A 25,821-nucleotide genomic window follows, 5' to 3' on the forward strand; every position below is an offset into this window, starting at 1 on the left:
ACTAATAGCAACCAATCGCCTCAACCTTCCTGAAGTTCCCTTTTTAAAGCCATCCAGGTTGGTGGTCCTGACTACACCTTTCAGTAGTAAGTTCTACCATTCAACTGCCTGCAGTGAAAACACTTTTATTTGTCTTGTATCTTGCACTATTCTGCTTCACTGGATGGCCCCAGTTCTAATAATATGCATGGCTCCCAAGTATACTCAGGAATCTGTGGATGATGCTTATTACACTGTAAGTACTGGCATGGGAAGTGATGGAAATGTGGCCTCTGTGTGTTGTTGCTCTAGATGAGATGTGTGTGATGCATGGTCATTTTTATTCTTGATTTTAAAAGGCAGTGGTGGGAGTAATGGAGGAACAGATCCTATCAACCACAGCTAGCAATGAAAAGGAAGTCATCTCTTTTGTTTCTACTGTGTCTGCCCTTTACAAATACAGCCCGTCCTCCAGAAACACTCCTGACTCCTCCCTCCATTCCAGTACTTGGAGTGAAACCGTAGAGAGAGAGCTGGATCGGCCACACTGTCTGCCACACAAACCGCTCCAGCAAACAGATAACTTTCCTCTGAACCATCCCTGTGTGAACATAGAGAATGAACACTTACCACAACAGCAGGAAAGCACAGCAAGCTATCATGAGCTCCCTGAGGCAGATTCCTGAGGTGGGAAACAGGAGATGGCAATCAGCAGGCTACCTGTGTTTGATACAGATTGCACATGAGCAAAGGCTTCCTGCGAAAAGTTCACATGCTTAAGTAGTGATGGATGAGCTTAGCCCAACCGAAATCCCAATTTGTTCACCAGGTTCCAAACTTTTCAGTTCAGTCTCAAATGAAAGTTCCTCATTGTTCCGAGTTCTCAGTTTGCATGTACAGACTGTTCCACAAACAGGGATCTCTTCCTTGCCCATCCGGCAGCCACACTGCTGACCGCTTCTTTCTTGACCCCCCGTCGACACACATTTGTAGTTTGCACAGCTGTCTGCAGGGAGTGGTGTGGTGCAGGTGCACTTCCCATGACACAACCTGGTGTGGTTGCACAAGCATTCCAAGAACGGCCTGTCCATCTGAAGACAGGCACGTTTGTTACAAGCATTGAATGTGGTTTTCTAAAGTAGTTCTAAAGGACTTCAGAAACATTCCTCTTTAGTTAAAAGGACTAAGAAAAAGTCATGAAAGCTACACAGGTGCTCACAGTCAACCTCAGTTTGGAGAACAAAGATTGTTGGATAGCTTGGTACACGTACGGCCCTTATGAATGTGGGTTCAATGTATGAGCCACATGATTTTGGACTTTTCTGAGATCACTATTATGTGATGTAATACTTAGCCTAGGCCTTGATCCAGGTGCTATAGTCTCAGCATTTGCCATCCTGTAAAACTAATCCATATACACCGAGCTGCAAAGGCTTTTGTATGAAAAAAAAATTGCAAACTTAAGTCTCAAAACTAGAAATTCAATGTATCTTATCAATCCCTTTTGGTGAAGGAGTAATAATTTTAACTGGGAGTGGCTAAAAATGCTCAAATTTAAGGCACCCTTCCATGCACCCCAGTCCTTCAAAGTCACCTAGATTTAAACCGAGGCTTGGATCCTGTTGCAAAACATTTAGCTCCATGGACTGAGGTTGAGAACATCCAGTGTGTCAGACAAGACCTCCAGAACTTATGGAGCTCATCAATTCTGGCCATGACCGACAGCTTCCTGAAGCCTTTCCTGGTCTGCAGAGAGCTGCTTGCTGTGCTCTAGTCTCTGGTCCCATGCGCCACCCTATCTGCCACAAAGAAGGATAGGAAATTCCTTACATCATTCCTTCTTTGCTTGCAGGGATAAAAAAAAGGTGGGGACATTCAGTATTTTGTACACTAGATGGCAATGCATTCTTTAGAATTCTTGTCAGAGTGCATTTTCGGGATGAAAGAAAATCTGTGCTAGTGAGTGTAGTGGCAAAGAGTGCAGAACTGGGACTCAGGCAGTCTGAGATCTAGTCCCCACTCAACCATGGTGCCCACTGGGTGACATGCCCAACCAAAGGCTCTCTCTCAGCCCAACGTACCTCACAGGGTTGTGGATGTGGCGATAAGACTGAGAGCAGGAAGGGGAGAATGATGTCAGCCAATCTGAGTGCTTTAAAAAAGAAAAAGGCAGATTATAAAACGAACGAACAAACGAATGAATGAAACTTGTGAAACTCATTTGGCTGTTTTCCATGCGTGCACTGCGTATTTGTTGAGAAATGGTCCGGAAGTCAGATTACTTAATGCACATTTGATTTTCAGGCAATGTCCTGGGCCACCTCAGCCAGCCTTACAGTTCCCATTTTCCCATCTGCCTCAAGGCTGTTCCCATCACCCTTGTCACATCTCTACTTATCTGCAGCTCTCCCAGCCCACCAGATCAGGAGTAACAAGTAAGAAAGTTCCCACACAGCCTCACTCAGCCCTTCCAGAGTTTTCTGGCCTGCAGCTATATTTCTAGCCGGTTCCCATGAACACCTCCTGTGCTTGCTCCTCCCTTTCCCTACAAATTAAATTAATATGATACCAGGTTTTATCATCAATCCATTTGCCTGTCTGCTCTAGTGTCTGAGATAGTTGTCTGAGAACACACTGGCCAACTCCAGAAAACCCACAAGAGGGAGCATGCTTCTGTAACAACTCTGTTCATTATTACTTTGCCCATGATTTATGAGAAGCCATAAAGAAGGGTGCACATACTGAAATATATCTCCCTTTATTCAGATGCATAAACATTTCCAAACAAAAAACAGTCAGGCATAAAAATGAATGGTACATTTGTTCTACTCAGTGATTTCTACTATAAGTAGTTCCTGCTCAGATGATGAACACGGAGTTCAGGTCTCACAAAAGCCTATCTTAAATATATCATTTTCCTTTTTTTAAGCTCTTTAAAATTCTGAAATTAGCTATTCACAGGAACAATATCACTTTAGCAGTGCTGCTTCTAATTATGGGGTTGTCTTACAAAACTTTTACTTTGACATCGGAATTCAAATATTGGATGATCTAAGTTGCCAAAAACAAATATTCTTCATTCTGTTGTCTTCATTTTATTATGTATTTTATTATAAATTAAAATACATGCTAAAAGTAATGAAGCAAAAGAAAAAAATAGGAAATGTTGTTCAGAACAAGGACATATAATAGTCTACTCTGGGCATTTGCTCATCCACAATGAACCATCCAGTGGAGGGCTAGAGCAAAATCCCTCATTGGTCCTGCCTCCTGGGAGCCCCTCAAGGAATGTCTGTTGAAAGGAGCTTCCATGCTTCTGTGCCCGTATAGACTTCCCCTGTGAGCTGGGACTGTGGCCATGCGGGGTTTCAGATAGTGAGGAGGTGACTTTATGTACCCAGCTGGCTGCTTTCTAGGAACATTCCCTCACCAACACTTGGCCAGAGAGGGGTGAAGCCAGCAGAGATGCCGTGGCAGGATGGAATCAGTGGGCAGAACCCACTGCCTGGTAGCCGTGCTTTGGTTACAGATTGACACTGGATGAATTGCATTAGTAGGAGTGGGCTTCCCCATTCCATCCTTCCCACAGCACCAGAACTACAGATTGTGCATGAGCAGATACTGAAAAAACCCAAGTGGAGAGGCCTTCAATGAGCAAAGCCCTTCCTCTCGTCAAATATCCCTTCTTGCAGAAAGCAGATCCTGGATTCAACACTGTGTGCTTTTCAGGCTTTTAAAGCAGATCAGTTTGCCATACTAAACTTCTTCTCATCATCAAACTTTTGCTGACTCCCAATATAATAAATCAGCTCCCTGTTGTGCTGAAAAGAACATGGGATGAAGTTATTAGTTGTGAAAGTGCTTATTTATAGGAATAGTTTGTCATTTAGAGGCATGTCCTTCTTTGGGAAATTGAGCAAACCTTTCTTACCCATTGCTAAATGGTAGACATATGCTAAGTTCGCATGGGACTGTTGATGCAAAGGAAATCTTGTAACATGTTTCCTGACTTTTAAGATTAAATTTGCATTTTTAGTAGTCCTCATTTTTACATTCAGGGACATCATTCAGGAAGTGTGTGTGTGTGTGTGCACCTGCATGCATGCACATTTATCGAGATGTTAGTAATTTTTAAGACAAATGTTCAATTACATGAACCTTTGTTAATAACTATTTACTGTAAAATGTTCTTTCTCATTAATGAAACAAAGAGCTCAGGAAATATGAAGCATTACTAATTCTATGGGCAAGAGACGGTGCACCACTGCTGTTTGACATTAGCATGACAAAATAAACTCTTAAAAATGAATACTGGCCTATAAAATTATACAGAATTCACTCATCAGTATTTCAAATTTGATATATCTTAGCTTCAGCATCTGAGCAAATGTCCTGGGTCCACAAAGGTTATGCAGTAACAAATGTGTTAGTCTATGAGGTACAACAACACTGCTTATTATTCCAAATGTCAGGATTATCTGAAACATTAATTTGTTTCAGTTTAGGGTTTCAGTGAACATTTAATCAACCGCAGGACAAGTTGAAATTAAAATTTTCTCATTTATTTAAAGTCTGAATTTACACACATTCTGTGTTATTGGATCAAAATATGACCTCTCTCTCTCTCTCTCTCTCTCTCTCTCTCTCTCTCTCTCTCTCTCTCGCAAACACACACACACACACACACCATTTCTTTTGCTTGTCCCTCTAGGTTCTATGTACAGGTAAATACATAATGAAAGATGAAGTTCCTCTAATGAGCTTCATCAGATCTAGGACATCATCAAAATCTGTGTAGATGGAGATTTACATAGTAAAGCTGGGATGTTTACAATTACTTTGGCACAAAAGAAATGAAAGAGAAAAGAGAAGATGGAAGCAAAGAAAAACAGGGAAGCAATATACAGGTTGTTTCATGCTGCTGAATTCCAGAAAAACATGAGAACAAGGAGGTTTTGTCAAAGGGTCCACAGGAATTGCATGTTTTGAAGAGGGATTGGAAGAAAGTAAAAAAGGCAGCATCAAACAGGTATTCTAGGAGCCAGTTCCAAGGCTATGGGGAGAAACATTGGCATCTTTTGAGGGAGCAAGAACTCTTTAGATGGTTGAGAGTGGTGAAGCTGGACCAGCAAATATCACAGGCAGGGTCTCTCTCAGGTCATAGAACACGTATGTTAGTATTCTCTTCCCAGTCTGCATCTTCTACCCTTGAAGAAGGAGGGAGAATAAGAGGAAGAAGTCATCAAGCCACCTCTGCCGTTGTGTCCATCTCCTCTGTGAAAGTAAACTGGCACTGGCAACCAACCCCGCAAGTTAGTGGGGTTGCAAATGAGGGAGCAAATGCAGCCGCTGAGACACTGTGCCCCATTACTCATGATTTAACATAGAAACAGAGCGAGCCAGAAGGGGCCTCCCGGGCCATCTAGTCTGACCTCCGGCACCAGCTGGTTCCGCTCATGACATGCCCACCATGTGCATGTGATTTAGATGAAGCCCTAGCCTCAAAAGTGTAGTGTCTTCCCCATGACATGGGAAATCATGGCCAAGGAGTTTCTGGCTCTTAATAAATTTGCCCTCAGCTCCCCATTCCCCTTCATAAGAAACCAGCTGACTCTGCCTTAACACAAAGTACTTAAAAATCTGCGCATGAAACATGTAAAGTAGCACACTTGGTACATATTGTTCTTTTGCTGCAAATGAGTAGATAACAGTTCTTTAGCTAATCCTGTAAACTATAGGATTCTTAGTGAAAAGGGTTTACAAACATCATTAGGGGGGAAAATCCCTTTAAAAGTCTATCATGTGGGATGTGCATAGAAATCAAGTTAAGGTAATGCATATTCTGTGTATGCTTTGAAGGCCCAAATCACTCTGAACTCTTAACATTTGATTTCATATGTCTACTGAGAAGTAGTACATTGAGTTCAACAGGACTTACTCCAAGGTAAGCATTGATGGTAGACTTATTTGCCTTTCCAACAGATTTACTCTACCCCCCCAGTTATAAATAACATTTTCAAGTTATTTCCTAATCCTAGAAGCCCTTTAGAGTCATCACCTATCTCAAAGGTTATAACATTATTAAAAATGTGTAAACATTCCCTGTAATCCATGCCACTTCATAATCCTACAATAAAGGGATTTATTGTTGTGTTTATTCAGTTGTGTTTCCTTTCATTCTTCCCCAGCCATGGTTTTCTTTTAAAAGAGGAGACTGAATTTAACCTGCATGAGGTTAACACATGTGTTCCAATTGTATGAGTAGTTTTCCCTGAAAATGGAAACTTATGCTTAAGATATATTGCAAAGCGACCCTGCTAATAAACCTCAATTGTACCCAGCCAATTTTGCCCTGAAGATTTTCTGCTGTATTGTGTGGTGTCTCTTCTGGTTATAGTTCTGCAAACAAATCATGCTAGCATGAACCTCAAAGAAATGTCTTCCTAAAACATTGCCATAAACTGACTTGAGTTCCTCCAAATCTGTAAGCCTTTCTTCAGAGTTCAGAAGAACTCACCTTTAAAAAAAAGCTAATTTGTTCTTGTTTTCTGAAAAATGAGGTCCTTTTAAACATGTGAAAAATCAGAGTATCAAGTTTAAATTTACTATGGTTTGCATGTATGACTCTGTCAGATTAAGATCTTTTTGCTGATAAATCTAAATGCACTTTGATGTTCTGATTATGAATTTTATCTGAAAATAGATATTAGAAACTGTATAGTCTTCCTGGGCTGTTTAATTGTAACTCACACATAAATGAAGGACTTCACACACTGACATCTAAAGAATGCAAAATACCAATTTCAACATAAAATTCCTATTTCCATCATTAGAATGCCATGGTTCATTAGGATCAAATATATTTTATATAAAGGATCTAAAATTACATTTCTCAGTCACTACAATGAGTCTACTGCAGTGTTTACTCTGCAATGTAGCACTACTACCCCATTGCTTTGCTGCAATATGAGAAAGTTTCTTTCATATTGAGTTCATCACTGTCTTTTGGAATAAATACTAAAGTCTAGCAGAACATTTTTAGTATGTGAGATTTCAGCATTAATTGTGAAATCAAATTGTTTTCCAAAGGTGTACATTTGAAAAGAAAACATGTGGGTTATAAAACTTAGAATGCAGATTTTGAGTGTGTCTTTAGTCTTTCTCTCAAGGCTCCATTAGGACTGTAACATGTCAGCATGGGAAGCTACATATTCAAGTGCTGGCACAGAAGGCATAAGAGAGATTGCCTTAAAGTCATAGTGACAGTAAGTGGACTTCTTAAAGGTAGGCACATATAGCTTACACAATGGTTTCCTATCAAAACAGGGACATCAAGAAATATACCTATTGGAAGAAGGGTTGGGTACTACAAACAGACACAGCTGTTGAATGTTTCTGCTGTCTCTTGTCCATCCTAGATTCTTAAGCTTTTCTGAACTGCTCCAGAATCTAATGGTCACTCAGCTATAATACTGGTGAACAGTCCAACAATGGCTGCATTGTCCCCTAAATATCCTGGAGGTCTTGGATTGCAGGTTGTTTAGTGAGGTGCAGGATGTCCCCAGGCCATGCTTTTTCACATGTTATTTCTAAGCCAGACCTAGAAACAGAAACTGATGGGCTCAGGTCTGTTCCCCTCCGTACAGAACCAGTCTTCTCTTCATCAGAACCTGGAGATCCAGCTGGGCCATAACTCAGTGAGCATCACCTCTGCTGAATGATCTTCCATGGCAAGAGCAAACATATCCCGTGTAAATCTTCTACATAATAACATGTAGAACAAGGTGCTTAGTTGGGCCTGGCGCTTTCCATTTGGAAGCTGGTAATAAGCAAAACAGGTGGTGTGGTGGAGGCCCATTCAATGACATTTATAACGACTGAATAGAACAAATAAGATGTGCACATAAACACAACAAACCCTGAAAGTGAAGCAGCACCTTTTAACAGGCCTGGCTAAAACTTCCCTCAAGTTGTATTCCTGTCCTAAGGTGAACCCCAGGGAAACTTGTACATGACTTCCTCAATGTCTCTTTCAGTATATTAATTTGAAAGTTTACATGGATGGACGATTCAGAATATTTTGATGAATTATGCACCCTTTCCATTTTATGGATCTGAAGTTGCTTTACAGTCCAAGCTACATATGTTCAGATTCAATGAGACAAGGCAATTATGAATTTTATTAACATACATGTATTTCTGCACACAGTATACTACTAGTTATATAATTCTTGAGTGGTAATGGTGTATTCAAGTTTTTTAACTCTGTCTTGTGTTTAGAAGGCTGTTTTTCCTTGCATAGCCACAAGATCCTCAAGAATGAGGACATTGTGTTCAATTACTACACCTTCTACACAACTCTATACAATAATGCTAATAGCACAACTTTACCTTTCCTCATCTAAGAAGAATTTGACACAGTATCCAAAACAACACCTATTACATCATTGAAAACAATGATTTATTGACAAACAGTATTCACCAAAAAAATAAAGACTAAAATCTTTAAACTACTAAACTTTTGGTGGGGGTTGATCATTATAGCAAGATGCTTTCAATTTAAAATGTGCCCTATATATCCAAATTGGAGGTATATGCCCTCCCGTCCCTTGAGATCAGCAACAGATGCCCTTCTCTGGGAACCCTCTGTGAATGATATTAGGAGGGTGAGTATCCGGAGGAGGGCTTTCTCTGCAGTGGCGCCCCATCTATGGAATGTGCTCCCCAGAAAGGTCTGCCTGGCGCCGTCATTGTTTTTCGGCGCCAGGCTAAGACCTTTTTATTTAAAACTTATTTTAAGTGTTAATTTGTTATGTAGGATTTTTTTAAAAAATTAAGCCGAGACGCACCGGGTTTTAATATTTTTAGTGTATAAATTTTTGTATGATTTTGTTTGTTTTTGTTTTTGTTGTGAGCCGCCCCGAGGCTTTGTTGCGATGGGGGCGGCATAGAAATGTTTTAAATAAATAAATAGCTGAAACATATTTCATTAGATATCTTAATGTTATAATAACAACTGTGAGCAAAGGAGTTTCCAGTTTTTCTTTGCCTGTTTACAGCACAGTGCGTCATGTTTTAACATTAGGCATAAAAGTAAGTTTCCAAAAGCAGGGGCTTAGCAACAAGCAACAAGATGCCTACCGGCCAAGACATGTGGTAGTTCTATTAGCCTGGAAGTTTAAGAATCTCTTAAGATCAACTACAAACAGAAGCTGCTTAATTTTATCTTAGCAGCATGTTGTTGTTTTTCAGTTCAACACACTGCACAAACAATTTGGCAGTGTATGTGATGATTCCTGGAATTTAACGTTCTTGGAACAATATAGGTTAAAAGCAACATTCTAGCTTTTTATCAATATGCTTGAACAATTAGGAAGAAAAGAACCCACAGGAAAAGTTAAGATGTCAAGATGAAATGAAATTGGAGAGAGGCAAACCTTTCCAAGAGAATCCTGCAGACTATTCCACGGAGGCTGTATTCCATGGAATGTGGAGAGCTGGAATATGGTGGAGAAAACAGGGTACTTACTGAAGTCCATCTGGTCTCATATCAGGCATTAATCTTTAGCGAAGTGTTCTCTTACACTGAGCACACACTAGTGGTAGAATCAGTTAAAGAGAAGGCTTAGGAACCTCTACATAACACATACTAGGGCTTTAGTGCTACATTCAGTGCCTGGTTTGTACCTTGAAAGAAAGGCTGGTGTCAAGGTTTGCTGTGATCAGTTGTCCGCTAAGGGCTGATGCCCCAGCAGCTGGAGTGCTGACAAAAGCCCCCTGGACCTGCTTGTTCACTCAGCTCTTGCTCTGGCTCCAGCTGTGGCAGTCTGAAGGAGGAGTTCAGATGCCACCATACCTTTGCTCATTGCCTCCCTGGCTGGCAAGTAAGCAAATGACAGCAACGATGAGAATGAAAAGAAGCCGCAGGGACCCATTTACACCATGCATTTCTCCATCCAGATGTTTTCCAGATGTTTTGGCCCTTACCTCCCATCAACTCTAGCCAACTGGCCAATAGTCAGGAATGTCAGTAATTGCATCCAAAAATCTGCAGGGCACCCACTTGAGGAAGGGTGCCATGCAGAATCTCAATGCACCCAGGCCTCATTTGCCAGACTTGTAAATAGCAATTTGCTTCTCCTTTGATGCCAGGAGATCTCCAGCTGAAGAACATTAACTGAATAGAGCTCATGTATCACCTTTCAGCCAAACAGCATTCCTAGCACTATCTTATCAGAGTTTATCTTCTTGGATGGAAGGAGGCTTTCCAAAGCTGAGCACCATTGCTGAGCAGGAGGATCCAACACTATTAACTATGCAAGTATTCCCCAACCTGGTTCCCTCCAAATATTTCTAACTTCAGTTCTCATCAGCCCCAGCCAAAGAGGCTAATGGCCAGGAATGCTGAGAGCTAAAGTTCAGAACATCAGAATGGGGAAGGCTGCACTGTGCTATATTGCCTGCGTATGATGGAATGCTAACTTGCATAGTCCTGGAGACACATCTTTGCTAGGCTCTGGCACACATAAACAGAGTTACTCACACCTTAATCCCACCGCCCTGTGAGAAGGAGGGGAAGACACACAGTGAGAAGCAGCCTTCTCCATTCCCTGCTGCTTTTACTACCATTCCCTGCAGCAACAAGAAGCTAGCAGATTCAACTAGGCCACAGAAGGCCAAGGCCCCCTAGAATCATAGAATAGTAGAGCTGGAAGGGCCATGAAGGCCATTGGGTCCAGCCCCTGCTGTTGCAGGATACCAAGTTACACCATCCCACTCAGATGGCTGTCCAGATGCCTCATGAATGTCTCCAGAGGCCACCATCACCTCTCCAGGCAGCTGGTTCTGCTGTTGTATTGCTCTGACAGTGAGGAAGCTTTTCCTGATATCTAGCCTGAATCTGGGCTGTCACAACTTGAATTGATTATTCCATGTCCTGCACTCTGGTATCAGCAATAAGAGATCTTGATCTTGACCTTCCTTTTTGCAGCAGCTTTTGAGGTACTTATAGGGGGATATTGTTATTTGTTTTTTGGCGCCAGGTGAAGACCTTTTTATTTAAACGTCATTTTAATTGTTAACAATATTTGCTTATTTATCTGGCCAGGGCGACTTCTTTTATATTGTTATTTATTTTATATTGTTAATTTTATATTGTTATTTTTGTATTTTATTGTATTTTATTGTGTTGTAAGCCGCCCCAAGCTTCGGCAAGGGGCGGCATAGAAATGTTTTAATAAATAAAAATAAAATAAAATATCATCCCCCTTCAGTCTTCTCAAGGCCAAACATGCATAGTTCTCTCAGTCTTTCCTCACAGGGCAGTGTTTCCAATCTGGATCATTTTTGCTGCCCTCCTCTGGACCCTTTCTAATTTTTCTGCATCTTTCTTCAATCTTGGTGCTTAGAACTGGACGCGGTATTCCAAATGACTAGTAAGGAATATAGGGGAACTACTACTTCTGTACAAGACCAACAACTACCAAGCTAATGCTGAGGCCTGTTTTTGAACAGTGAGCAGCCTGTTTCCTTCACAGCAGGTCATTGTAAGTTCCATACAACACTGAGAGTGGATGCCTACACTTTCATGTTTTCCTTTTCTATCTCTTTGTTTCTGCTCTTCTCTAGTCTTTTTCAGTTGTATGCCTGAAGGCAGGGACTGACTTGCTTTTTAGATATAAGCCACTCTGGGAGCCTTTCCAGCTGAAGAGCAGGGTTAAATTATCTACGTAAGTAAATAACTCAGTTGGTGAAGTATTCTGATGCAAGCTGTGATATTTACCTTCAGGGTTAAACTTAACTAGAATCTCATTGCTCAAGGCTGCCAATGATCTGCTCCTTCTTTTGGAATTTTTCTCTCATTAAAGCAGCCAAGAGTATTACAATAGTATTACAATAGTAATACAAGAGTATTACAATAGAATTCAGCTGTGTTTAAAATGAAGTTTGACTGCTCAGCCCTTCAAGTTTCTCATTAAACCTTTGCTCTCTCCAGGTTGGCTGTGGCTCAGCATACTCAAGGGTCCACAGATTTGGGTAACCTTCGCCAGCCAGCCATTATTTGCAGAGAAGCTGGCAAAGGGGAGGGACTAGGACTTTGCCAACACAGAGGAGTATTAAGATGTATTTATTATTTATTTAAAACTTTTATATGCCATCCCTTATGCATGGCATCTCAGGACGGCTTACAATTATTAAAACAAAACACAATAAAACAACCATCTCATTTCCCTTCTTTCCCCGCTTTGAATGCCTCCACAGACCAGCCATGGTAAGAGCCTGGTCCTTCTCCCACAAGCCCTCGGCTGGAAGCCACAGTGAAGGATGGACGTCTGTTGCTTCTTCATGGCAGGCTGTCCCCCACTGAGTTCTATGCCTGCAATGTGTGGCAGTGTCATGCGCAATATTGCTAGGAGGTGATTCGTAGTCCTCAGTGCTGATGTGGCAACCACATTGCTCTTCTGACCCATTATTGAGGAACCATTTGCTTGCTTGCCTACTTGCCAGCTAGCCAGGTCTGTAGCTAGTCTCTGGAGGGTTGTACAAGCCATCTCTGTAGCCATCTCTAAGATATTTTGAAACTCTGTTGTAAACTGCCTGCTGTTTAACTTGCACAGTTATGAGGGAATCATCATCCTACCCAATTGCCCAATAATAGTAAACCTGTTGGAAGCATCTAATGTTCTAACTGATAGATGAAAAAACAATGGAATGTTTAGCAAATATTTAAATCTTCTAAATATACAAGGAAGTAAACTCCGCTGAATATAATATTTGCAAGAGAGAATAAATGAGATGATGTTGTAGACATTTTACCCTACCACATATAACATACCTGCCAGTTGCTTATTTTGGCTCTACTTTGATCTCATGCATTAAAAATATTTGAAAATAGTGTTTGCAGAGCACAGGGAGATATCAAATCCGAGCTGGGAATTTTGCTGTCCATAGAATGTGGTAAACCACTTATCCTCTGTAAGAAATTAATTCCTCACCATCTGTAATAAGTAACTAAAACTACCTTGCTCTATAAGATTGTTGTACAGATTACAGAATTAATGCACATGAGAAGCTTGCACACTTTAAAAAAGTGCTATTCACATATTGCATATTATTAGGGATACTTTATTTATTTAAAAATATTTTAGACTATCCCTAGTCTCGGGATGGTTTAACAGTAAGACAAAAATGAAAATAAAATAAAACAGCATCCTCATCAAACTTTTAATTACATAAACATCATCATGCTATAATTACATCATGACAAAACTTTGGGCTGAAGTTAATAAATGAATACTCTTCTAATTAAACATAATGGGTACAATTAGTCCAGACAGATTTTGAAAGAGAACCATCTTTATTTTGAATTAATTCCCATTTTTCCCCTATAAAGATATTTCCCATTTATCCTGCTGCAATTATGGTTGCTCCCCACCAAAAAAGAATAAACAATATTTCTCCATGGAAGATTTGGAAGCTCCTGTTTTCCACAGATCCACTTCAAGTATAAGATGTTAGCATTATGCTCCAAGTTTTTCTCAAAAGTCCCTAAGAGAACATCTTTAAGCAATAAATCTATTTTCCCCCATTTGCTTCCTTGTGGTACATTAATATTTTCCATAGACAGCCTTAAGCAATGCCATGAACGGAAGACACCACATTTTATCTCTAACCGTAAATGTGCTAACATTTTGTCTAATTGCATTAGGCACATCAAAGGCACATGATGACATCTAGGCTATGGCTGTTTAGTTTTATGAGTTGTCTGAAAAACATAAGCACCGAGCTACAAACTCCAGAAGCATCAGCTAACTATGGCAATCCCCTTGCCTGGAAAGCTTGATGTGATTTGCGAAATAGTACATGCAAGAATTAAAGAAACTCCGTTCATTCGCATGAGCAGCACATTTACTTCCCCCAACCTTTTTCTCTCTGCCAGCACCCCAAGCTGTCACACCCCAGATACCCTTGGAAGAGCCGCAAGTGGTAAACTGCTTCATAAATTTAAAACTGTTGTATAAATACTTTCACCATTTTGATAAATACGAAATGAGAAACAGGGAAAAACCAAATATAATTATTTCATTAATCCTGACTGGAAAGACACTTAGGCACTATTTCACAATATAAATACCATCACAAACAGAATCATTCTCTCTGATGGACTTAATGAAACATTACCAATTCCAAGAAAATAATTTCCCACCATCATAGTAACTACGTAAAATATTTTAATTTGTCAGCACCTAATGTTTTAAATCCCCCAGGACACAATAGCTGATACTAATTTGTTGAAACATTTGTTTTAAGCATTTTGAGAAGAACATTTTGTTATGCATTTAGGAACTGTACCAGATCCAAACATTTCTCCTGGAAATTGGAGCCAATTCTTCTGTCTCAGTATTTCTTTACCTGACATATTGGCAATACAGCCAGTGTATGTTTTCTGCTACCAGTGAAAGTTTGCCATGGGTGTTTTAAATTTAGGTGTTAAGCTTCTAGCAGTTTCAGGAAGGGACTTGGAAGAATGTGTTCCTTATGCAAGTTTGTTTGTCAGAAGCTAAACTGAATGAAACTCATCAAAATGGAGTTTGGCCTCAAAAGTGAAATATTCATCTGAAACCTGAAACTTTCAGAGGTCAAGGGGGGTCTCCATATGTGCTAAAACTGGCCATCACAATGTCCCAGGCAGCAGGTGAATCAACCATCCATTGTGATTTGAAATGCTTTAATTGCTCTGCTTTTCTGCAGTGCACTATTCTTTTCAATAGGCAAAGAGCACATCTTTGGAATGAGCCTTTCAAAATAACTGAACAATTCTAGATAGTGTGATTGATAGCTGGGCCCGTAAACATAAGCTAACAGACTGCTCTTTAATCCTATTTGCATTAAATTAGTAGAAATCATGCCAAACAACTAAGTCCAATATTGTGCTAGTGGACATCGGCTCCTCTCCCCACTTACTGTTGATAGAAGCCATTCCATCAGCCTGTGAGATTAATGGGGTATCGTTTTAAGTAATTTATAAACTGTAGTCTGAATTGATGGAAACATAAAGCTGTGCTATGCATGCTCATTTAAATATAGATCTCCAAATAGGTGTACAGTGGGATGACCCCCAAGATGTGTTTCTTAATGTTAAAAGCTGAAGAATATATTAGTGATAGTGAGTCTCAGAAGTCTGTATGCTAGATTACCTCCATAGTATTTTATAGTACTGTCTTTATTTTATTTTATTTTATTTTTATTTGGGTAATTTTTACCCCGTCCAATACCCAGTGGGTCTCAGGATGGCATAAGTTTGACATAAGTTTATCAAAAACCTTCATAATTTGGGAGAACAGGAATAACCCAGCTTCAATAATCTATGCTCTGGCACTATTCTAGCTGGGCTACTGCAGTACACTCTACATAGGACTGCCTTGAAAACTGGTAAGAAGCTGCAGCTTGTGCAAATGTGGCAGCCAGATTAATAAGGGGGCCCAAATTCTGGCAATTTTGTACAGGCTGCCAGGACATTTCCAAGCCTAGTTCAAAATGCTAGTTTTAGCCTATAAATTCCTGCAGAGCTTGAAATTGCTAGAACACCCCTTTTGACCTAAATTGACCTGGACACTATAATCTACATATGAGGCTTCCTCCAGCTGAGGATTGGAGGGAGACAACAAGGACACTCTATTCCAAATGCAGAGTGGAGGGAGCAGCCCAGGCAAAAATCACCTGTGCACCCTGCACTGGATGGGTGTTTGCCTCCACATTCAGGGGCTTACATGCATCGCTTGTGCCCTAACCTGGGCATTTATAGCACTAAAATAATGAAGGCCCACAACAGTCCGCATTTAAATCTAGGACATTGCTTTTGCATTTTTAGAATTTGTTCTGATGAGGACACATCTCTCTACTTGATGGACTGTCCACTGTATGCAGATCTTTGTTCCATTCAAACTGTGATAGAAGACAGGAATGTTTATTATTAAAAGAGTAATGGACTTTGGCTTGTTTAAATCAGATGAAGCACTGCTAGAGATAGTGATCAGTACAGGAAAGGACAAATCTGTTTTTTTTTCTGGTCTGCCTCACCTTTGCTCATGTTCGTTCACACATCTGTTGAGTCTCTTCATTAATCTGCATTTCTTTTTTTAAGTATGAAAATCCGTATGTTTGAGACATACTTTATATCAAAATACACATTTCTAAATGTATTTTCTATCAAAGTTTGTTTCTAATTATAAAAGTCTACTTCAGCTGTTCCAAACTTGGCAACCTCTCAACATTTTGATGAACAATTCCCAATGATCAGGGATGATGGGGGGTTCTAATCCAAAACATTGGAAGTGCAACAGGCTGGAGGGCATGTTTACTTAGTGTAGTGCTGAATGGTTTAGTACTCTGTTTTTTAACTGTGACATTCATTCCTTTTATAGGCAATAGTCTATATACACTAATTTGCACTTGTTCAAGATGTTTATAAAAACCTTCAATTGTAAATCCACCAGGGTCATTGAGCAGATTCATTTTTGCTGAAGTAAAGGAGCAGGAAGGGTATTCTTGAGAGGGGAGAGGGAGAGGGAGAGAGTCATTCAGAAATGTGTTCATTTTATGTATTTATATCCCATCTTTCCAGTAAAGCTTGTGCTCCACATTAAAAAGAAAGTGAAAGTTTTTGGATTCATGCCTGCTGTAAGTTCTCAGCATTTCACCTCACCTGTATCCTTTTTATTATCTTCTCAATGACCACCTACTCCTTTTTTTTTTTTTTTGTGAGAAAGAATATGAAAATACTTTCAAGATATTTATTTGAAAAAGGTATTCTTTGACTTTTATTAAAGCAAACACCAGTTTGGACTTTTTGTTTTCCTGCCAGCTTCCAGCAAAGATACTGAATAATGTTGAACTGGAACTTCTACAATTTCTTACCCTGCAATCCAGACATTTATTCCTAGTTGCCAGACATTTCCTAACACTCAGCACAGATTTTATTTTTCTTCAGAGCTTGCTACCTAAGGGGCTCAGTGCCTTGAGCCAAGTGAGTAACTAACTAGTCTCGTCACAAATGAATGATGCCTGCGTATTTATTTAACATTTAGAAGAGCACCGAAGCAAAACTTGTGGTACTTTATTCCCAAAAACAAAAACAGAAAGATGGCAATGCCTACAAAGGGATTGTGGTAATATTGAGAACTTGTTTATACATTGCCTCTGTCAGCAAACTGGCATCAAATACCAGTTCTAGATGTTTCAAGGACTGACCTTATACAGAACAAGCTTGACATGAAGCAAACGGAAGTGACCACCTCAAGCACCAGAATTCAGGGCACTTCAAAATGCGGCGAGTTGTCTCCACTACCTCTCTAGCCTCTGGGATGAGAAAGAGCTCACCCAGGCCCTCCTTTGATCCCTATTTGGTCCCTAATTTTGTCTTTGGTCTTGACCAGAGAAGCAATAACTTCAGGGAGCTTGCTTCTGCTCTCCCTGGTTCTGACTGCTGGTTGCCCTTGGACTATACAGCGCAAAGGAAGCACTCAGTGTCCTCTGCCTGAAGACCAAAGGCAAGGACAAATTTAGGCATGTGAATCTGGGCTGACAGACATGTCTACCCATTTAGCAGGTTCCCCCTAACCCTGCAGCACTGGGGGTAGGCAAAGGGCTAGAGAACAGTGTGGCCACCTCTACATTGATAAAAAAAGAGAACATGTAGCACTGAAAAAAAGGGGGGGGAGGGGGACATTAATGTCAATATAATTTGTGTGCGTTCACGGATAGATATGAAAGTAAAGAGATAGTTACTGTGTCATTTCAATCAAAATTAAGTAGAGTCATCAGTGGAGAAGACCATGACTAATGGATCTCCTCTGTCCTGTGGACAGATCAGTCTACTGCCCAGGTATGAACTGTTCATGGAGTAATTCAAAGCCCTTGCTCTGTTTTCTCAAGTTTCTTTAAATGGATTTTGACCAGACAGTCTTCCAAATAGAGGACACCTTCAAAGAGAAGACTTATCTCTGAGAGCCTTTCAAATAGAGGACTGTGCTTTGTAAAGTAAGGCATACAGCCATGGTATTGAAGAGTCTGCCATGAGGAGGATATGGTGAGAAAGGCCTCTGTACCCAGCCTAGTCACAGACCTCAATCTGGATCCAATCCATTCTAATTAAAAAACAAAACCAGAATCGCTGATAAAATGAGAAAATGGAGCCAAGCAGCTAAAGGCCTCAAATAAAACTGGCCTAAAGGCAAACTAAGAGAGAGCTCAACAGAATGTCTTGGGAAAATATTCTAGCATCTCAGCACTGTGACAAAAAAGTGCCCTGCCCTTCATGACTGCCTAACACACCTCCAATGAGAGAGAAACATGAAGCAGGGTATCTGGTGTCAGTCTTAGCATTCAGGCCAATTTGTGTATGAGGAAGCTAGCTGTTCATGTCTGATGTGGTGCAGGCCAAAAGAATCAACAGGTGTCTAATGTAGGCTATGAAGCATACATGTGATTGTATGTAATCAAGATACACATGCAAACAGTTCTCAAATCTGGCACTGAAAACAGATTTCTCAGCTTAGCCACAGTGGGCTATGACTCAGATTAAGTTCTGCCAATGCCATACACCCACCAAATGTGCGATGTGCTTACACTGTCACTTATGATTCAGAAGCCTATTATGGGCATATGGAGAGCAAATCTCCCAATTCCCATTAGTAAAATGTCAACCTTAATTCATCCTTTACTACATGTCCATATTTTCTTTTGGAATTCTTATAAAGGATTTCTATTATCTGGGATGGTTCCAGGCTAAGTTGGTCACACTTTGTCCCATTGAAACCATTATGGCAAGGTCATCCTAACCATGTTAAGGCCCATTGATTTCAGAGGGGCTACAGCATGACTAACCTAGCTTGAGTTAAATGAAACATAAGGAAAGTCCTCTAGCTTAGTGGGTAGAGCACCTGCTTTGCATGCAGAAGGCCCCCTGCTTCAGTTCTGAGCATCTACAGGTAGGACTGGGAAGAACTCCTTCCTGAAGGAAAGCTGCTGCCAGTCAATGTTGACAGTAATGGCACTGATGGAGCAATGACTGGATTCCAGCTGTCTTATGTTCAGTGTCATTAAAGCATGACTAACTGGCTGTGTTCACAAAAGATAATAAGCAACCCTGCATGGTTGCCATGGCTCATGGTCTTCTCACTGTGAACTACCACAAGTGAATCAAGTGGTTTCTATTTTATCATGGTTCCACCTTCTGCACTCAGTCCTTTCACTGTTGCCATGTATCCCATCGGCCACTGTACCTGAAATTTAATCCCAAGATGCCTATGTCACCTGCCTCTTCTTCATTTGTCTACACAAAGGTACTCCTGAAGTGCCGCTATTTCCAGGGTTAGTTGCATGCCAGGTTCTTAGAAACCATGATCCTGAGTTTAGACATCAAACAACCCATGATGGTACAAAGAAAACATAGAACAAACCATTGTGTCTTATTATGGTTTTCAGAACCAAAGTATTATGGTGAAATACTATGACAGGGTTCAAATAACATGATAGACCAACAATGGTAACACCCCCCTTCCCCCACCATCACAGCCTGTCAAGTTGTCTGAACCAAGCCACTTAGTCTGGGTCCAACTGTCTATCTGCTTATCCTGTGCTCGGTGCTTCCTGCTTCTCTTTTTGTCTCTGTTGTTTTTAATGGCAATAATTTCTTGCTTGCTCTTAAGGGTATGTCCTGATTCTTAAATTAAATGGAAGGTGAAACCAATGCACTCAATTCCTTTCATTTATTTTACCTATTTAGACAAGTGGAAATTCAAACAAGTGTGTTCTGAACAGCTGTTTGTTTTTTCTATTTAGGATTGAAAAATTGAACATCCTGAAACAGCCTATGCAGATCCCAGAAAGGTTAGACCTGATACTTGCAAACATGTCTGCTTCTCCTATGTAACCCTAACCCTAACCCTATGCTTTGCTCTTTCTAAATTACTGTGTGTGATGTGTGAACCTGAACCACTGTTTTGCTTTGGGACTGAACATATCAGTGATTAACCCATAGAATTCATTCACACTGGGTCAAACACATGAAGTACAGCATATTTACGACTGCAATCCAAAGTACACCTACTACAGAATAAGTCCCATTAAATGCTGAGCAACTTACTTCTGAGTAAACATGTTCAGGATTGCATTGCAGGAATATAATGCAAAACTCCAGTGAAGTTTTGTTTCTGTCTTTCCATGAATTATATTGTCTTAAAATATCCCGCCAAAGCCCACACAGCAGGTTGTGGTAGTGCCAAGAATATAATAAAGTTTGTTTTTTTAAATGCAGTTACAGTGTTTTTGGTTTCCAGACTTCTGGTTCCAAAGTAGTTTAAAATATTTTACAGTGCTTATTAGTGGTTGATGTAATAGAAAGTGTTAATGGTATCAGGAAAAAAAATACAACATCATAGCTTCTTTTTGATGGAACACCAGCCTAAAATTATATGAGGCTGCACTGAACTTTCCAAGCCATTATTTAATACTGGGATAAAAATAAAATAAGAAATGAGCTGCCAGTATAGCCTGGTCTGCTGAAAAAGAAATGTATTTGGAGATGAATGTTTGGGACATCATGGCAGGTCTGATTATTCCATCAATGCATGAAGATGATCTAATACACTGGTTGGGAATCCAGATGTTATTGACTACCATTCCCATTATCCTTGGCCATTGACCATGCTGGCTAATGCTAATGGGAACTGGGGTCCCATGTCATCTTTATGGCCACATTGTTAGACTAACTGAAAGCAAGTAGATGGCACCGTACCTTCTCAGATGAGAAGTTAGCAAGAAAAGGTAGGGTGTTTTTCTCCTGCCCTTTCCATCCACCAGGTTTCATCTCTCTGAAGAACTGTGTCAGAAACATCCAAACATGCTGCCTCTAGCTTTTAATGAAGGTAGATGTGTGTGGCTGGAGTTGATTTAGAGCAAAGCCTTATGCATGTTTAGAAACAAAAAGTGCCACAACTCCAGCATTCCCTAGCCATGCTAGTGCTTAATTTTGGCTGGATTGTGCCTACGCTACAGAATACAATAGCATAAAATGTACAGATTTTATTTTGGGCATTGTGTTGATCTGAAGCAATCTTTCCCCAAGTTAAAAACAAGCATGTAATTCAACTGCAATTTACTCATATTAGCTTCCAGTTGCCTCACAAATGCACATTTCTTCCAAAAATATGAGCAAAACTGAATATTCATTAAAATCTTTATTGGCATAAAATGTATGTGGTTTAAGTTAAATGACAAAAAATAATATGCTTTCTGAATTTACCATTTTTCTGCTGTTGCCATCGTAACTTTCTCTTTAGAGTCCAGAAATAGCACACATAAATAGAATATGTAAATGTCTGGTCTTCTTTTGTTTTGTGCTGATCTTTTAAAAGGATGCCTTGCTTTAGAATGATAAAATCAAAGACTACAGTCTCCAGCATTTCAGGTAACTGGTTAGCAATATAATAATGATGATGGTAATAATAATAATTTATGAAGAAATTATAATAAATTATAACTCTCACATAAAGAAACAGTGGAAAAAGGTCTCTGTTGTGGAAATGTCAGTTTCCCATCCAATATGAGACTTCCTAAAGACGTGCAATTATCCACCATCATACAGGGAAAAAATTCTCATTAGTTCTACAATGAAAAGCTTTTTTTCCATTAATGGCTGCAGGAAGAGACCTGTTGCTACACAGAAGTGCCCTCTGCCAGAGAAAAAATACACTAGATGCTAAGCAGTAGAAGAGCAACCTATATAGCTATTCACATTTGTCCATTCAACAATTCATATTAAGATGCAATGAAGATACTATAGAACCCAAGAAATATGTGGGAATGCATACAACTAGCAAGTTTTGCAATGTAACAGTCCTTTGATTTTTCTTTCTTGTGGTTTGGCTTGGCTTGCTGAAGAGTTCATGTGAGTGTATATATGTCTGTATGTATGTATACTGGTAATTTCCAGGTTATGAACATCTGGGTTACAAACAACTCATACTTGTGGATTGCCATAAACCTGATATAAATATCTCTAGTGAAAAGCTCTTTATATTTCTAGGAAACTACATAATACATTTGGCGACATGTCATCAGTGGCCACATAGTTCCCTAGAGATAGTCACAGCTATATCTAGGGAACTATGCGATGTGTTTGGTAACATGTCTCTTAGTGGCTGTGAGGTTACCTAGAGATGCAGTATTCACAGCTTCTATTCTGCAGCATCTGGACCCTAGACTCCAGTGGTGACCACCACACCCTTCAGCAGTACAATCAAACCCCAGCTCTCCAGCACCAGGTCCATCTCCATCAACATCAGTTAATTTTAGACTTAATGTTAACTCAAGAATGTTCTAAACTGTTTTAAGAACGGTTTCTTTTGTTTTTTATAATACTGCACCCCTAGACACATACATACCTCCCTCCCTCCCTCTCTCTCTCTCTCTCTCTCACACACACACACACACAGAGAGAGTACCAGTAGTTACTTTATTATTACTGTATTATAATCATATAATCATTATTACAATGCTGTATTGTGTTTAGAATGTTTAAGTGAATAGGGACGTGTTTCTTAAGTGTTTTATAGGCATAGTAAGGTAAAATATATACATATACTAAGACAAGCATTTGGCTTACTCGTGTGATCTGACTTACATATAAATTAGACTTAAGGACATTCTCAGGAATGAAACTCATTCTGAACCCAGGGACTACCTGTATGTATGTTTTATGTGGCATGAATATGCTTATGGATTTCTGTGAATGAAGATTTCCATGTGATGATAATGTATACTGCAAGTGTTTTTTCTACTGTGTTTTTGGACAATCAGATTGTTAGTATGGTGTGGAGAGAATTCTTTGTTGAAAACATAAAGATATGGTGTGATTGTTTCTAATATAGTTAGCGTTCAGCAGGCAGAGAATACAATCAGTCAACCTTAAGTAACTGACCCTGACAGCAAACATACATCTGGGACATTGTGTTGTCTCTACCTTTCCATAAGAAATCTAAACATAAGATAACTTTAAAAGGCACTTAGAACAATCCTAAATATAAGCAGCAGTCCCAATGTGTATCATAGATACTTCTAGATTATTTTAATCATATAAGAATTTTGCTTTATCATCTGTTGAGAGTCCTGTATGAGTATGCTGATCTCACTGCCCTGAGGAAAAATTGTCTGTCTCTAAACCACAACCAAGAACATTATTTAAATTATTGAAGACAATTAAATTCATGGAATATAATCAATGCCAAAGTGTTTTGTTCTGCTGCCACCTGCTGGATATCTCCTATGAAATAACATGAAGCATCTGTAGCAAGTATCTTTTACTTTGGCCAAAGTTGGGAAATGGGGATTTTTTTTTAAGTATAAAGACTTAGCAATTTCAGGGGACAATACTGAGGGAAAACCAGAACCAGACAACTTATTTTTTCCAAGATAAAATAAAAGCTTCATCGATAAACCTGAAGGACATTTTATAAACCTGAAGTTTCAGATATAATGACAGTTAAAAATTATTAATTTATACTAAAACTAAGAACCCCATAAAATTCCTGATCAGTATAAAAACAGCAACAGTCAGAAACCTACAAATACTTATGTTTTGTAGTATGTATGTTTTCTTTTTGCATTTCAATGAAATTGTAACTCTTGAGTCTTTTTAGATTTCTTTGTAATAACAGACAGAAGCTTACAGACAAGAATTCACCTAGTCAGTTTGAATCCATGGTATATGAAATTCAATTTCTCAGTGCTTTCCGGCCTGGAAATACTTTTGGCCACTGCCTGTGCACTTTTTACTCCTTCCCAGCATATAGCAAATCCTGTCTATAGGCTGCGTGCAGTTTATCTAGAATCCCTTTCCCTTTGGTCCTTCTGTTTCTCAGTTTCCTTTCTTTCCCATTCTCCCTTTTAGGCCTCTGCCTTCCCCATCCCCTCTATGGGATGAGAGCACCAGGGATGCTCCAGTTCACCAGGCTTCTCCTAACCTCTTGCTCCCATTTTTGTTTGCAACTTATTTTTCCTTTTTCTGAGGGAAGCACACATATCTGTATATGCTTTTCAAAGCTATGCATTTCCCTGTATGTACTGAAGTGTGAACATGCATGCATTTGTGTGTGTGCACATGTATAAAATGACCATAAAACATATTTTAAGGGTAATTCAAGTTCAGTATTGTGTCAGCTTTTCCCAAAAATGCATTTGTTTCATTCAGAGTTTATTTGCAAATTGAAATAGACCTTTTGACCACCCCTACCCATTTTTCCCTATATCTCTGCAGAATCACTATGTGCTGACTCATTTTCTATTGATATTACCTTTCCATGAGTAATTAAAACGTTTGTACAGTGTTCCCTGATATCCAAGCAGCTCAGCTAGCATCTGGCAGGAAGGGGCTTGAAGGCACCCATCACATTACAGCCAGGGTGTTTTTCTTTTTCTTTTAGAGGTGAGCAAAAGGCAGACCTGGTCTGTTGGGGAATGATTTGCAGCAGCCTTTCAAGGATTTCTGACTGCCACTTGTTTAGTAATAGAAACAAAATGACCCCTCCCACATTATACTGCTGACATGGATAAAAATATGGTAACAACAATTATGTGAAAGGACTATGAGGATCACTTCTGATAATCGTAACTAATTCCTAGGCTAGAAAGCATTTAATTCTGTGTGTGCCTTCCACATCTGTTTCCAGTTGGTGGCCCCTAGAATTCTAGTAGAGAATAAAGATCTCACAAATCTAGTATAGAAGTCTAGTCCCTCCTGCCTCATAACATGCTACATTAATGCAGCAGAAAATATAATTCATTACAAATATCTTGATGCATCAGGAATGTTGACTTAATGAAAGTTAGTTTCTATCTTTTTGAACTATTTCCTCCTGTGCTATATAAGATGACAAATCAGTTTCTCAGTGGAGTGCTTAGGGCCATGTTTGCATACTATACCTTCCTTTCTACAATAAGATGAATACTTTGTGGGCACAACTGGACATATCCATGTGCATGCAAAACATATCCATGCAAAACATATCCCTGGATAAGACAATGGGGGTTCCATACAGGCATGCTTTGGATCATATCCAGGGATGATCAAACAGGAGATAATCCTTTGGAAAAATGAGTTTCTCAAGTAAAGTCTTGCAAAAGAAGGCAGCTCAACAAGCAAAACAAAACAAACAAAACCCTGCATTAATAAAAATGACTATTATTATAACAATTTCTGTAAAAATTTATTTTACCTTGAATGTCAAGCACCTTACAAATGATGGAAAAAACAACAACAAAGGGCCAGTTATAAAGTTTTGAAAAGCTTCAGTAACACTCACTTTCCATTAATAGTTAAAATGGATTCAATCTTTTATGGAAATTGTACAACTGAGTTGATAAAGTTGCCAGCAGTGCTTCTTGATTGCATCTCATATTACAAAATGAACAAAGAAATGCCTTGCTTAAAATGCACAAAGAAGTAGCATAACAAACACTTCCGTTATGTAATAAGCATAAAGCATATCTTGTAAACTTCTGTTTGACAACTGCAGTCCTATGGAGCATAGCAAAAATGGCACCAAGATCTATAGTCAGGCTAAAAAAAAATTAAATACAGTTTTATTGTGCAAAGTTTTGTTTTTTAAGAAAAGCTTTGCCAGACCATAGTCAGAAAACAGTTGCTTTACGATGTATTTTTAATTGTTTAAGGCAGGGGTCTCAAACTCGCAGCCCACGGGTCAATGGCCGGGACAGGTGGGGCACGGGGAAGGGGCCCTGCGGCCTCCAAAGCGCTGGCGGCACCCGGGCCGGCTTCCGAGA

General features: G+C 39.6%; 1 long non-coding RNA gene across 1 annotated transcript; it reads right to left on the reverse strand.

Annotated features, from left to right (window-relative positions):
• Positions 1-2,843: 2,843 nt before the first annotated feature.
• Positions 2,844-14,402, reverse strand: LOC123019333. Its single transcript, XR_006413910.1, has 3 exons — positions 14,343-14,402; positions 9,417-9,476; positions 2,844-3,800 (listed from the first exon to the last, which is right to left on the reverse strand). It is a non-coding gene; the product is annotated as an uncharacterized LOC123019333 (long non-coding RNA).
• Between the last annotated feature and the right edge of the window lie 11,419 nt (positions 14,403-25,821).

This window comes from Varanus komodoensis, unplaced genomic scaffold (genome assembly GCF_004798865.1).
Source record: "Varanus komodoensis strain SLA01 unplaced genomic scaffold, ASM479886v1 scaffold12, whole genome shotgun sequence".
Lineage (NCBI taxonomy): Eukaryota > Metazoa > Chordata > Lepidosauria > Squamata > Varanidae > Varanus > Varanus komodoensis.